Source organism: Sus scrofa, chromosome 15 (genome assembly GCF_054392235.1).
Source record: "Sus scrofa isolate SSC_HxYL_T2T_F1_AM1 chromosome 15, Sscrofa_HxYL_maternal_Yorkshire_Landrace_v2.0, whole genome shotgun sequence".
NCBI lineage: Eukaryota > Metazoa > Chordata > Mammalia > Artiodactyla > Suidae > Sus > Sus scrofa.
The window spans coordinates 50041978-50055645 of NC_139397.1; the positions used below are offsets into that span (position 1 = coordinate 50041978).

General features: G+C 39.1%; 1 protein-coding gene and 1 long non-coding RNA gene across 4 annotated transcripts in view; both read right to left on the reverse strand.

Moving 5' to 3' along the window:
* Positions 1–13668, reverse strand: part of CSMD1 (CUB and Sushi multiple domains 1) — a 1878204-nt gene that overhangs the window by 1664227 nt on the left and 200309 nt on the right. The window lies entirely within an intron of this gene.
* LOC146395833 (uncharacterized) lies at positions 4458–11046 on the reverse strand. Of its 2 annotated transcripts, none has more exons than XR_014829745.1 (2): positions 9516–11046; positions 4458–8008 (listed from the first exon to the last, which is right to left on the reverse strand). It is a non-coding gene; the product is annotated as an uncharacterized LOC146395833 (long non-coding RNA). The 2 variants fall into 2 exon arrangements; XR_014829746.1 differs by lacking the exon at positions 9516–11046 and adding an exon at positions 8159–8408.

The window sequence follows — 13668 nt, forward strand, 5'->3', positions numbered from 1 at the left end:
AGGAGCTAACCCACACGGAAAAAGGAGCATCTCCCAGGAGCAGGAGGAAAGGCAGGGAGAGAAACAATTAAGCCTAATTGACTCAGCAGGTGGAGAAAACCAAAAAACTAGGTCTAGTAAATGAGAGAATGCCCTCGATAGCTCAAATGTCAGTTTTTGATTTGAGAAATGATGGATAGGGAGGATGAAGTGGAGAGCTTTTCCCTAAGACCACTGCCCATCAGGTTACAGTCATGGCACAGATGTACACCTAACAGTCTGTTACAATAAAATCAAAATCAGAGATAAAACAAATGTCTAGATTCTTTTCCCTTATATGTCATTATGAAACACCGAGTATAGCTCCTTGTACTATAGAGTAGGTCCTTGTTGGTTATTGATTTTATATATAGCAGTGTGTCTATGTTAACCCCAAACTCCAAAGAATCTGATAAAGAATGTGTATAACCGAATCACCTTGCCGTTCATCTGAAACTAACACAACACTGTAAATCAGCTATAGTTCAATAAAAAAAGAAGTGATTGGTAAATTAAAAAAATAAGAAACACCATGGCTCAGGTCACTACTGTGGTACAGGTTCGAAGCCTGGCCTGAGAACTTCTGCACTTCTGTAGGTGCGGTGAATAAAAAAAGAAAAGAAAAAACCCAGTATCCAAACAAGCGTATTCTTGAAACATGACACATCTTTAGAAAATCATAAACATTGGTGTTTTTTTTTAATCATCTAATCCTCAACATGCAGCAAGCACATATCCTAAATCAGATTGTGTTTAGAGAACTTGCTCTTAAAACACTGTGTGTGTGCTTAGTAAATGCAATACACACATGTGTGTACACATTAAAGGGGGTCAGAGAGTCAAAATAAACAGGGAAGGATGTGGTCTTTGAGCCTTTAGATCTATGAGTGTCAGGGAAGGGCAGGTATGAGTTTAGCTCTGACACACAACAGTTTCTCTAATCCTCACACCGCCCATACCAATGCAGAAGGGCCCATCTACAATAGTTACCATAGGAACATGGGGCAAACATCAGAGTTAAGCTTTTGGTTTCACGATAGCAAGTGCTAATTTGTCCCTGTTCGCCATAGAACTGCAAAGTTAAAATTCAGATCTCTTAACTATATTGGTAATATATTAAAATAAGTGAACCTAGCATATAAATATAAAAAATGCATACATAAGTATAAATAGTATTGAGGTATGAATAAACATAAATATGGACTAAATATATAACACACATTTCATTCTTAAGAAATTACCATCACATTATTGAAATCACTTATGAGAACAGATGTTCTTGTTTAATGAAGAATCTAGATCAGGGTTTGACCAAACACAGTGCACAGGTCAGTAATTTTTGCAAATAAAAAGCCTGGAGCCATTTCGATAATACTTACAGGGCCTCTGATTCTTTCATTCTTTTGATTACTTTTCCATAAATTTTGATTCTGCTTTTTCCTAATCCCTTTCAATATATTCACATTGGAGTTTCATTGGCCCCTTGGAACACTCAAAATTTCTCCAAGACTCCTAACTTATTTTCTAGTCATATGAGAGAATGCATGCAAAGGACTTAGCACAGACACCAGCATTGGACAAGCGTATAGCAATTCCTAACTTTACATATCAACCATATTTTCCATGAGGAGGGTCATCCTGAAAATTCCCCATGAGGAAGATTATGTTCAGGTATTGCTTTTGTCCCTGCTGTTGACCTACTGGCCTTAATAGGAAAGATATACATCTTGATCCCATAAGCCTGGAGTGGCCTTGTCCAACCAGAAGAGCTTTCTGTCCAACTCTACCAATGTTACAACAGTCCTCTTTGAAATTAAAAACTATCCTTGTAATTTCCCTAAGGGAATACTGTGCCCTTTATTCAGGCTACCCCTGTTACCGCATAGTATAATAATCAACTTCAGATACTATCTACTTCTAGGGAACTCTGTAACATGGAATGAGTTTGTAAACAACTGTAGTACTAAATTATACTATGTGCTAATGGGTTACACTGATTTCTGGGTGTGGATAAATAATAATACTATAGGTAAATAGTAACCATTATCATAGTTATTTTGAACTAGCATCTGTTGGATTGACACCAATATCTACAAAGACAGTCACTATCAGAGTCTGGATGCTCATTTCAAAACTGCTTTCTTTCTTTAAAATGTTAGAACCCTTCTTTAGGAAATAACTGAAGCCCTGTGTTGAAAGTACTTCCCAGTGGTGGCAGGTACATGCTGACTGATCTGGTTAGTATTTTTATGAGGAAGTAGCCCAGCCTCTTATGGAATCTGACATTACTTTTACATCCCTTACATTTTTATAGCACTTTAGGGTTTATCAATATTTTACCATATATATCGTTTTTATTTTTTAAACAATCAAGTGCAACTGACTCAAACTGGCTCACATGATAATTGGTAAAGGATTCACACATCTTGGAAGTCTGAATTGCCCAAAGAAGCATTAATAGTCTGAGAGACAAAACCTGACAGAATGGATATTTAACGAAGCTCATTCATTTATTTGTCCTTATTTCCTTAAGCACAGTCTTAAGCCTAATACAGTTGCTGAGAAGGGGAACATTATGGGAGGGTTATAAATGTCGGAAACAAAACAGATATCATGTTTCCTTCAAAGAAACACAGGGAACATTAGCTGCAAGCCTCCAGCAGTATTTTTAGGCTTCTGTGGCAAGCTGGGGTGAGTGTTTTTATAAATAGTCTCCACTGCAACATTTCATCACTGAGAAAATCCAGACGTGGATGTATAAAACCAAGAGAAAGTGTAAATACGAAATAAATCCTGTTAATTGAGGCTGGCTGGTGCCAGAGCCCTTTCAGCTGTGGCGACCCTGGGGGTTTCCAGGGCACAGAAGCCGATGAGTCTGCAACTTAAGCTTCCAAATGGCCCAGGATATTGTTCCCCCAGGTCATCCCTCAAGGCCATTGTTTTCCCTTTTCCTTTTTTTTTTTTTTTTTTCCCACTAAGAAAATAAATCTACCTTCCTTGCTCACACCAGTGGTGAAATATGTTCTTGCCTCTTAAGCAGATGTCCTTTCCCCTTCCCTCTTAGCTGCAAGGATGCAAAGAGCCATTCAATCCATGGCTGTCACTGAGCCCTTACTCAGGAGAGTATATGAAATCTAGACACCTGTGTATTGCATTTTGTAAACATTTACTCTAGTCATAGACTCACAGAGTAACTGATCAGACAGTCAGTGTCTCTAATAATCTAGTGATTTACAACAGGGAATCATGTGGAAAAAAACCAACAAGTCCATCTTTACAACCACACTAACGATTAGCAGAAACATGCATTCTTTGAGCTCCATATTGTTTTCTCTCTGATGGTATCATGAGGTTTGCCTCTGCTAGATTACCTATAACTAATTACAACCTGAAAATGGGAGAATTTAAGTATCCTGAGCTAGATATTCTGGAACTCAAAGCACTTTGTTCTGTTTTGTTGTTTTTGTTCATAGCTCTCTTAACTGGGGAAAGAAGAAAGGAATTTAGTCTTCTACAAAAAAGTCACAAGGAGATGAGAATTAACAATTACAAAGCCAGAAGGGCAGTAGAAAACCCAGTTTGGGGGGTCAAATAGATCTTATTTTAAATTGAGGCTTTTTTGTTCATTAATTTATGGCCTCGTACGTAATCAAATGTCCTCAACTCATTCAATCTTTAAATGATATTGTTGTTAAAGCACTGTTGTGGTAGAGTATGAATGCATATTTCATGCCATATTATAAATGCTTACTATTCAATAACTATTATTCATTGCACTAATTGACATTTGTAGAATAATTAGCATGAATGATCCTCATATAGACCAAAAAAGCACATTTCACAGTGATAATTCCCATTGAATAGTTAACACATCAGGGGTCAGAAAGGTTGGATGACTGCCAGCAGGTGTCCAGCTAGGAAATGGAAACAAGACCTAAAATTAGCTCTTCAGCCACTTGGGAAGAAAATTGGACCTTCTTACAAAATAAACACCTAGTAGCCCCATCTTATCCATAGTTTCACTTTCTAGGATTTAAGTTACCTGTGGTCAGCCACAATCTGGAAATACTAAATAGAAGATTCCAGAAAGAACTCAGACATCATTCTGAGTAGGGTGTCATCTCTCACCATCCTGCTCCTTCCCACGCAGAATCCCCCACCATCACCACCATTATCATCACCATGGCTCAACCACCGGGGTCTCCCAAAGGAGATGACCCTCCTGACCTAGGGACTGAGGGTCAAGGGGAGCCTAACACTACATTGCAATGCTACCATGTTATCCTCCCTTCATCTCATCACATAGGCACTTTACCATCTCACATCATCACAAGAATGGTGAGGACAGTACAATAAGACATTCTGAGAGAGAGGCCAGCATCACATAACTTTCACTTCAGTATATTATTATAATTGTTATACATTATTATTAATTATTATTTCTTATTGTGTCTAATTTATAAACTGAACCTATCATAGGTAGGTATGTATAGGAAAAAGCACAGTATACATAGGGTTCGGTACCATCCGTGGTTTCAGGTGTCCAGTGTAGATTTTAAGGCATACCCCCACAGATGGGGGGAGTTGTACTTTTACAAAATGACCCAGCAATCATGCTCATTGGTGTTTACCCAAAGGAGTTGAAAACTTACGAATACACAAAAACCTGCACACCAATGTTTATCAGAGTTATGTTCATTAACCACCCAAACTTGGTAGCTACCAGATGTCCTTCAGTAGGTGAAGGAGTAAATAAACTGTGGGCTATCCAAACAATGGTGTATTATTCAGCTAAAAAATAAATGACCTCTTGAGCATGAAATGACATGGAGGAACCTGGCATGCATGTTACTAAGTCAAAGAGTCTAGTCTGAAAAGGCTATGTAATATTTGATCCCAACTATATGACACTCCAGAAAAGGCAAAACTATGGGGACAGTAAAAAGATCAGTGGTTGCCAGGAGTGAGGGAGGAGGAATGAATAGACGGACCAAGGGGCAGGGGGTTTAGGGCAGTGAATCTACTCTGTGATGTCAAAATGGTGGACACATGCCATTATCCATGTGTCCAAACCCATAAATTGTCCAAGAGTGAAGCCCAGTGTAAACCCCGGATTTAGGTGATGGTGACATGTCAACATACTTTCATTAAACATACCATCTTGTGGGGATGTTGACACTGCAGGAGACTGTGCATGTGTGGCGGCACCAGGTTCATGGGAAATCTCAGTAGCATCCTCTTAATTTTTCTGAACTGCAAACGGTTCTAAAATTGATTTAATTTTTAAAAAAGAAGAAAACAACAACTATAGGGAGCAAAATTTGCCACTTCAAAATGTGTCTCCTTGGCATGAGGATTAACTTAGGCTGATTATTTTTAAGAAAGAGAAGACTTAGAATATGCTACTATTTACCTCCTCCTTAACTGCTTAAAAGAATCAGATGGAGAACCTGTTCTAGGCAACAGAGCTCTCACCAGAGACACCTGTTAAGACCATGGGCTATGTGTGGCGGGAACCTGCAGGGCCTGGAGATCAGAGTCCACTCTGTGTCCATTGCCTCTGAGGGCCCAGCAGACATGTGTTTACCAAATGATTGTCCTCCCCCTCTTCCTGCCACCACCACCTGTGAAGTCCCAAACCTCTACCCACAACATCCTCTTTTTGTCTTCAGCTGAAGATGGCATTTATGGTGCAGGTTTAGGATATTTTGGCACATTACTCATTTTTCCTGGGTCTCTCCCAGGGATTCATGCAATTGAACTCTTTGATTTTCCTCCTTCCTGGTAATCTGTCTCCTCTCAGTTTAATTCTTAGACCAGCCAGAAGGATGAGGCAGGGGAAAATGTCTTCCTTTCCAACACAACAAATTAGCTATTTAAGAAAATGTAGGAACAACAACAAAATAAACTGACTCCAGGGTACCAGAGTTTCCACTCACATTTGTGCTGCCTTCCTTAGGCCATGTCTAGAGTCCACTAAACACCAATTATTCCAAATCCCAAAAGCACCAACAATCAGACTATACTCTTCACAAAGACATCATAGCTTCATTTTCATTGCATATAAAATTCTGAACATTTTTTAACTTAAAGACATCTCATTTGAGGATTAGAATTGTAGATTGTTTTCTGTCTATAATTAAACTGTAAGTATATTCAAAGACATTTTAGTTTTGTAGTACTTAGCTTAGAAACACCTACATCTCATTTTCTTTGCAGATATTGAAAATAAACTCTGCATCTATAGCTATTTTTTACTGTATATTTTTGCACAGTGTAGCTCTTCTGTGACTCACACTTTTGCAAATGAGCATTTCATCTTTTTCTCTTTAATTTGAAACAAAAAAATTTGAAAGGACAGAAAATTTGGTTATATCATTTTCCTGTTAATCTAGTTATCAAGATTCCTGGTTATATGCATTTTCATAAAGTTCACCAAATTGAATTTAGAAAGCACTAAAGCTCTTTTTTTTTCAATAAATACATTTACCTTAGAAAGTTATATGACATCCATGCTTTGATTTTAGAGGAGGAAAAAAGTACACATATTGAGAGTCTTACGAACAAAAGAACAAAAGAATTCTTAAAAAAAAATCACTTTTTTTTGCTGCTTAGGACAACTTCAGATTAGAAGGCATTGACTCATAACAGTGCTGCTGTCTGGAAATCAGAGCATTAACTCCAATTATAAATTTGGACCCTTCTACTAATTTACATAAATGTGTATTAAGTCAATGAAATGCATAGCTTTTGACTTACAGAGTGAACATGTCACTAGTCATCAGCAAATTCATCTCCCCCAGCTGGAATTTCACAGATAATCAAGATAATACCACCAGCAATAAACCCTGCCTTCATAATACGAAGAACCACGTTCAGCAGGAGATGTTAAGACACCCATTTACAAAAGAAGAGACCAAATGAGTATGTGAAGGAGCTTAGAGCCACACAGGGTGAGGGTGGGCTCTGGCCCAGGCTTTCCCCAGGGCCCTCGCCTGACCTGGCTTTTGGGGCCAGAACTACTTTCAGACTCTGAGATTTCATTTGCTGAGGCATTGGTGATCTGCCTGCTGGACAGATTAAACCATTTTTGTCATTAAATAATAAGAATTTAATTAATAATGATAATAAGCCTTATGCAACTTGCTCTGTTATTTCTAGTGCTCAGCCACTAGTCGTCCCACTTCATGGACTAGCACTTTTATATTCTTGTACCTCCCTTTACTTGGCTCTGTTCCAAGAAGCTCAAGTCATTCCAAAGCAAAGCCAGTCCAAAGCCAACACTCATGAAAGTATAAGTACCAGGCCTCCAATATTAAAGGGAGCTGCAAGCAAGCCAGGCCTCCCTGGTGCACCCTGGTTGTGCCTTGCATGGAAACGCTGAGAGAAGGACATGGCCTTGGCAATACCAGCCTGAAGTTGTCCTGGCATCCGTGAAATCACACCTCCAAAGCAGCACTCCATGTACGCTTTCGTGATGGATTTCCATACACCATACTGGGCAGAAAATCAGACTTGCCCAATGCAAAGTAAAAGTCAAAATCTTTGAGTCTGTTTCTGCTCTGCACATAAGTTCATTTGTATCCTTTTTATAAGATTCCACATATAAGTGATATCATATGATGTTTGTCTTCACTGTCTAACTCCATTTTGTATGATTCACAGACTTTGAAAAACTCATGGTTGAAAGATCAAGATGGTGGAGGAGTAAAACGTCGCACTCACCTTCTCCCACAAACAGATAAAAAAAAAAAATACATCTATATGTAAAATGACTTGCACAGGAGTTCCCGTCGTGGCGCAGTGGTTAATGAATCTGACTAGGAACCATGAGGTTGCGGGTTCGGTCCCTGCCCTTGCTCAGTGGGTTAATGATCCGGCATTGCCGTGAGCTGTGGTGTAGGTTGTAGACGCAGCTCGGATCCCACGTTGCTGTGGCTCTGGCGTAGGCCGGTGGCTACAGCTCCGATTCAACCCCTAGCCTGGGAACCTCCATATGCCACGGGAGCGGCCCAAGAAATAGCAACAACAACAACAACAAAAGACAAAAAAAAAAAAAAAAAAAAAAAAAAAAAGACTTGCACAGAACATCTACTGAATGCTGACAGAAGGACTTAAAACTCCAAAAAGGGCAAGAAACTTGACAAAACTGAGTAGAACAAAAGAAAAAAAGCAAGGAAGAGAAAAGGAATCGGGACAAGACTAGCATTCCTGAGAGGCAGCTGTGAAAGAGAAAAGGAATCCCCAACCTGGGAAGCCACCTAACCGGTGGGAGATCAGCTGAGATGGAGGGACCTCAAAGTCGCTGTGAAAAGTGCAGCAGTTGGACTGAGGAGGGCAAAGTAGAGTGAAAGCCACACAGATCACCAGCACCACTGCCCTGGACACCACAGCCTGAGATGCTTGGGGGGTGGGGGAGGGCTGGGTGCTGAGACTCAGGCTCTGGTTCCGGGGAGAGGACTAGGGTTGGCCCTGTGGGAAGAGCCTGAGAGGCTAAGAAGCAGTGTTCCATGCGTGGGGGAGTGGTGTGCTATGGGCTGAGGAGAGGGAACCCGGAAGAAGGTCTGGGCCCTCAGGAGAAGCAAGGTGCCATTGTTGGGGAGGGACAGACTGCCATAGGAATCACACACAGGAGAGGGCTCTTGGAGGGTGGGGCGCCTCTGGTGCAGGCTATAGGTGGAGAGAAATCACTTGCTTGGGCTACAGGAGACTGGGCGCTTCCCATGTAGGCTACAGGTGGCCAGGCACCTCTTGTGTGGGGTATGGGAAGCAGGGGGCTAAGTGTGATTTGGTGCCTCTTGCATGATCTACAGGCAGAGGGGATGGATCATGCTGGTCATCTTGAGGGGCCAGAGGGAGGCACAGCCTGCCACCACTGGGGGCCTGTAGTGGGCTCCGCCTGTGGCACCTCAGGGGTCTACAAAAAAAAAGAGGGCATGGCAACCAAGCACCACCCATTGTTGCTCTCACTTCCCTGGGAGCACAGTCACCCTGTTGCTGCCATTGCTAAATGCTCTAGGTAGCACTCAGATACTTGATCACTGTCCCTTCCCCACCACTTGTGGCCCCAATAACCTCAAGGGCCCACAGAGGAGGGCTTTGTGACCAAACACCACCTACCGTTGCTCTCGCACCCCTGGGAACACATCCGCCCTGATGTTGCCACTGCCAAAGGCTCCAGGCAGTGCCCATAAGCTTGATCGCTGTCACTTCCCAGGACCCTGCAACTAGGAGCAGTTTGTCCAGCACCTCCTCTGTGGGCTAAGCAGGACAGGGTGCTTCTGCATAGTCTTCAGGTGGTGGGGGCAAACCACCACAATTATCACTGACTCCAGAGGTGGGCATGGCCCACTAACACTAGGGGTCCCTGAACAGGCACCACTTGTGGCTCCAATCACTCAGAGGAGGGCATTGCAATTGAACACTAACTGTTGTTGCTCTCACTCCCCTGGGAACTCACATAACCTGCTGCTGCCACTGCCAAATGTTCTGGGCACCTTATAAATCTGTCTAAGGTTCATTACCACTTCCCAAAGCCCTGCAACTAAAAGTAGCCTGCGCCACCTTCCTGTAGGTCCTTGCTGCTGTTAAAAGTCCAGCAACCAGGCACAGACTACTAGCCCTACCCATTGCCAACTTCCCCCTGAAACACACTCAGCACCCTGAGGATAACAGCCTGCTCACACCAAAGAAAGGGACAGCAAATATTCAAACTCTCACGTCAAAAATAAATAGTAACCCCCCACAAAATACAAAGGGGTGTTCTTGCATAGAAGTAGCCCTCATAGACTATAGGTTGGATTCCCTAAACTCACAGAAAAAGAAAAACATAAACAAGAAGAAGCTCAGAAACCATTCACAGTTAAAGGAACAGGAGAATTTACCTGAAGCAGCAAACAATGAAACAGACCTCTGCAGTCTGATAAACACTGAGTGAGAGTGAAAATACTGAAGGAATACAGGCTGAATATCAAGAGATTAAGAGTGGATATGAACAGTAATGCAGATTCCTTTAGAAAGGAACTATAAAATATGAGGAACATAGAAAAATTACAAAATTCATTTGCAGAGACACAAACTGAGCTAAAGGCACTAAAGAGCAGAATGAATAATGTAGAGGAACGAATTAGTGACCTGGAAGATAGAATAATGGAAATCACCCAATCAGGACAGCAGAAGGAAAACCAAATGAAAAAAAAACAAAAAACAAAAAACAAAAAAAAAAACACAAACACAATATAAGAGATCTATGGGATAATATAAAGCAGGCCAATCTATACATAAGAGGAATTCCAGAAGAAAAAGGAAAAGAAAATGGGATTGAAAATATATTTGAAGAATTTATGCCTGAAAATTTTCCAAATCTAAAGAAAACTGATAACAAGATACAGGAAGCACAGAGGGCCCCAAACAAGTTGAACCCAAACAGGCCCACACTAAGACATATTATAATAAAAATGGCAAAATTTAAAGATAAGGAGGATTCTAAAGGTGGCAAGGGAAAAACAAAGCATTAATTATAAGGGAACCCCTATAAGGCTATCAGCTGATTTCACTACAGAAACACTACAGGCCAGAAGGGAGTGGCAAGATACATTTAAATTTCTGAAAGGAAAAAATTTGCAGCCTATAATACTCTATCCAGCAAGAATATCATGTAAAATATAAGGGGCAATAAAGAATTCCTCCAACAAACAAAAGCTAAAAGAGTACAGCAATATCAAATCCATTCTAAGAGAAAGACTGAAAGGTCTTCTCTAAATAAAAAAAGAAGTAAGAAGAAACAGGATGGAGGAAATCACAATTGGAACGCAATCACTTAAATAAGCCAGCATACAGATCTAAAGGAGGGGGGAAAAAAAAAACTACTGTAAAAGCAATGATAAATATAAGGAACAGCAAAAGGACAAATATGAAGATGTTAAAAAAGCCCTTCAAAATCATAGAATGTGGGGAAGAAAAGTAAGAAAATATAGACTCTTTTTTTTTTTTGAAATAATGTGTTTGAGCCTAAATGACTGCAAGGCTAAAGCAAGCAGATACAAGAAGGGGTTAACATACTTAAATAACAGGGCAACCACAAATCAAAACCAAACATTACATTCACAAAAACTAAAAAGAAAAGGACTCAAGCATAAAATAAATGGAAATCATCCAACTAAAAAAAAAGGAGAAACATAGAATCAACTGGAAAATAATATTTAAAATGGAAATAAATATGTATCTATAGATAATTACCTTAATTGAATGTTCCAAACAAAAGACACAAAGTGGAAGATTGGATAAAAAACCAAAAACCTACAATCTGCAGTGTATAAGAGACTCACTTAGGGCAAAGGACACATATAGATTGAAAGTGAGAGGACAGGAAAAGATATTTCATGCCAATGGACAAGAGAGAAAGCAGGAGTTGCAATACTCATATCAGACAAAATAGACTTTAAAATGAAGGTCATAAAGAAAGACAAAGAAGGACAATAATGGTTAAAGGATTCATTCAAGAAGAGGATATTATATTCATCATATATGCCCCTAATATAGGGGCACCCAGATACACACAAAAGTACTAACAGACATAAAAGGAGAAATGATGGGAATACAATAATAGTAGGAGACTTTAATACCTCACCCAAATCATTGGACAGATCCTCTAGACAGAAAATCAATAAGGCAACAGAGATCCTAAAGGACACAATAGAAAAGTTAGACTTAATCAACATTTTCAGGACATTACATCCAAAAAAAAAAAAAATCAGAATATACATTCTTCTCAAGTGCACATGGAACATTCTCAAGGATTGATCACATACTGGAGCCCAAAGCTAACCTCAACAAATTTAAGAGTATAGAAATTATTTCAAGTATCTTCTCTGACCACAATGGCATGAAACTAGAAATCAACCACAGGAAAAGAAATGAGAAGAAACATACCACATGGAGACTAAAAAACATGCTACTAAAAAAACAAAGTGTAAATGAGGACATCAAGAAGGAAATTAAAAACTACCTCAAGACAAATGTTAATGAAAACAAATCCACTCGAAATCTACGGGATGCTGCAAAAGCAATGCTCAGAGGGAACTTCATAGCAAAACAGGCCTTCCTCACAAAATAAGTCTCAAATAGACGACTAAACCCACCACCTAAATGAATTAGAAAAAGGAGAACAAACAAAACCTCAAGTCAGCAGAAGGAAGGGAATCATAAAGATCAGAGAGGAAATCAATTAAATAGAGATTCAAATAGAAAAAATAGAAAAATAGAATAGAAAATACACACAGATTAAAATATATTAGAAAAAAAATCAATAAAACCAAGAGCTGGTTCTTTGAAAAGGTAAACAAAATTGACAAACATCTGGCCAGACTCAAAAAAAAAAAAGGAGAGAAAAAACCCAAACAAGCAAAATAAAAAATGAAAAATCACAATGGATACTGCAGAAATAAAAAATTAAAAAAAATGTAAGAGAATACTATGAACAATTTTATACAACAAATTTTACAACCTAGAAGAAATAGACAACTTTCTAGAGGGTTACAGCATGCCAAAAATGAATCAAGAAGAAACAGAACAACTGAACAGACCGATCACTAGAAATGAAATTGAATATGTAATAAAAACACACCCTACAAATAAAAGTCCAGGACCAGATGGCTTCACAGGAGAATTATACCAAACATACAAAAAGGAATTTATACCCATCCTCCTTAAACTTTTCCAAAAGGTTGAAGAAGAAGGAACACTCCCAAAGACATTCTATGACACCACCATCACCCTATTTCCAAAACCAGACAAAGATACCACCAAAAAAGAAAAATATCGACCAATATCTTTGATGAATATGTACGCAAAAATTCTCAACAAAATTTTATCCAACCAAATCCAACAAAATATAAAAAAGATAATACACCTGACCAAGTAGGATTCATCCAAGGTTCACAAGGATGGTTCAACATATGCAAGTCAAAAAACATCATACACCATATTCACAAAAGAAAAGTCAAAAACCACATGATCATCTCAATAGATACAGAAAAAACATTTGACAAAGTCCAACATCTGTTCATGATAAAAACTCCTACCAAAGTGGGTATAGAGGGAACATAACATAATAAAAGCCATTTATGACAAACACACAGTGAATATAATACAAAATGGAGAAAAGCTGAAAGCCTTCCCACTCAAATCTGGAAGACAAGGATGCCCACTCTTGCCACTGTTATTCAACATAGAATTGGAAGTCCTAGTCACAGCAATCAGACAAACAAAAGAAATAAAAGGTATTCAAATTGGAAGAGAAGAGGTAAAATTATCACTGTATGCAGATGACATGATACTATATATAGAAAACCCTAAGGACTCAATCCAAAAACTAGTCGAATTGATCAATAAGTTCAGCGAAGTAGCAGGATATAAGATTAACATTTAGAAATCAGTCACATTTCTGCATACTAACAGTGATATATTAGAAAAGGAATACAAAAATACAATACCTCTTAAAATTGCACACCCAAAAAATCAAATACCTGGAAATAAACCTGACCAAGGAGATGAAATACTTTTATGATGAGAACTATACAACATTCATCAAGAAAATTAAAGAGGATTCAAAGAAATGGAAAGATATTCCATGCTCCTGGGTGAGAAAAA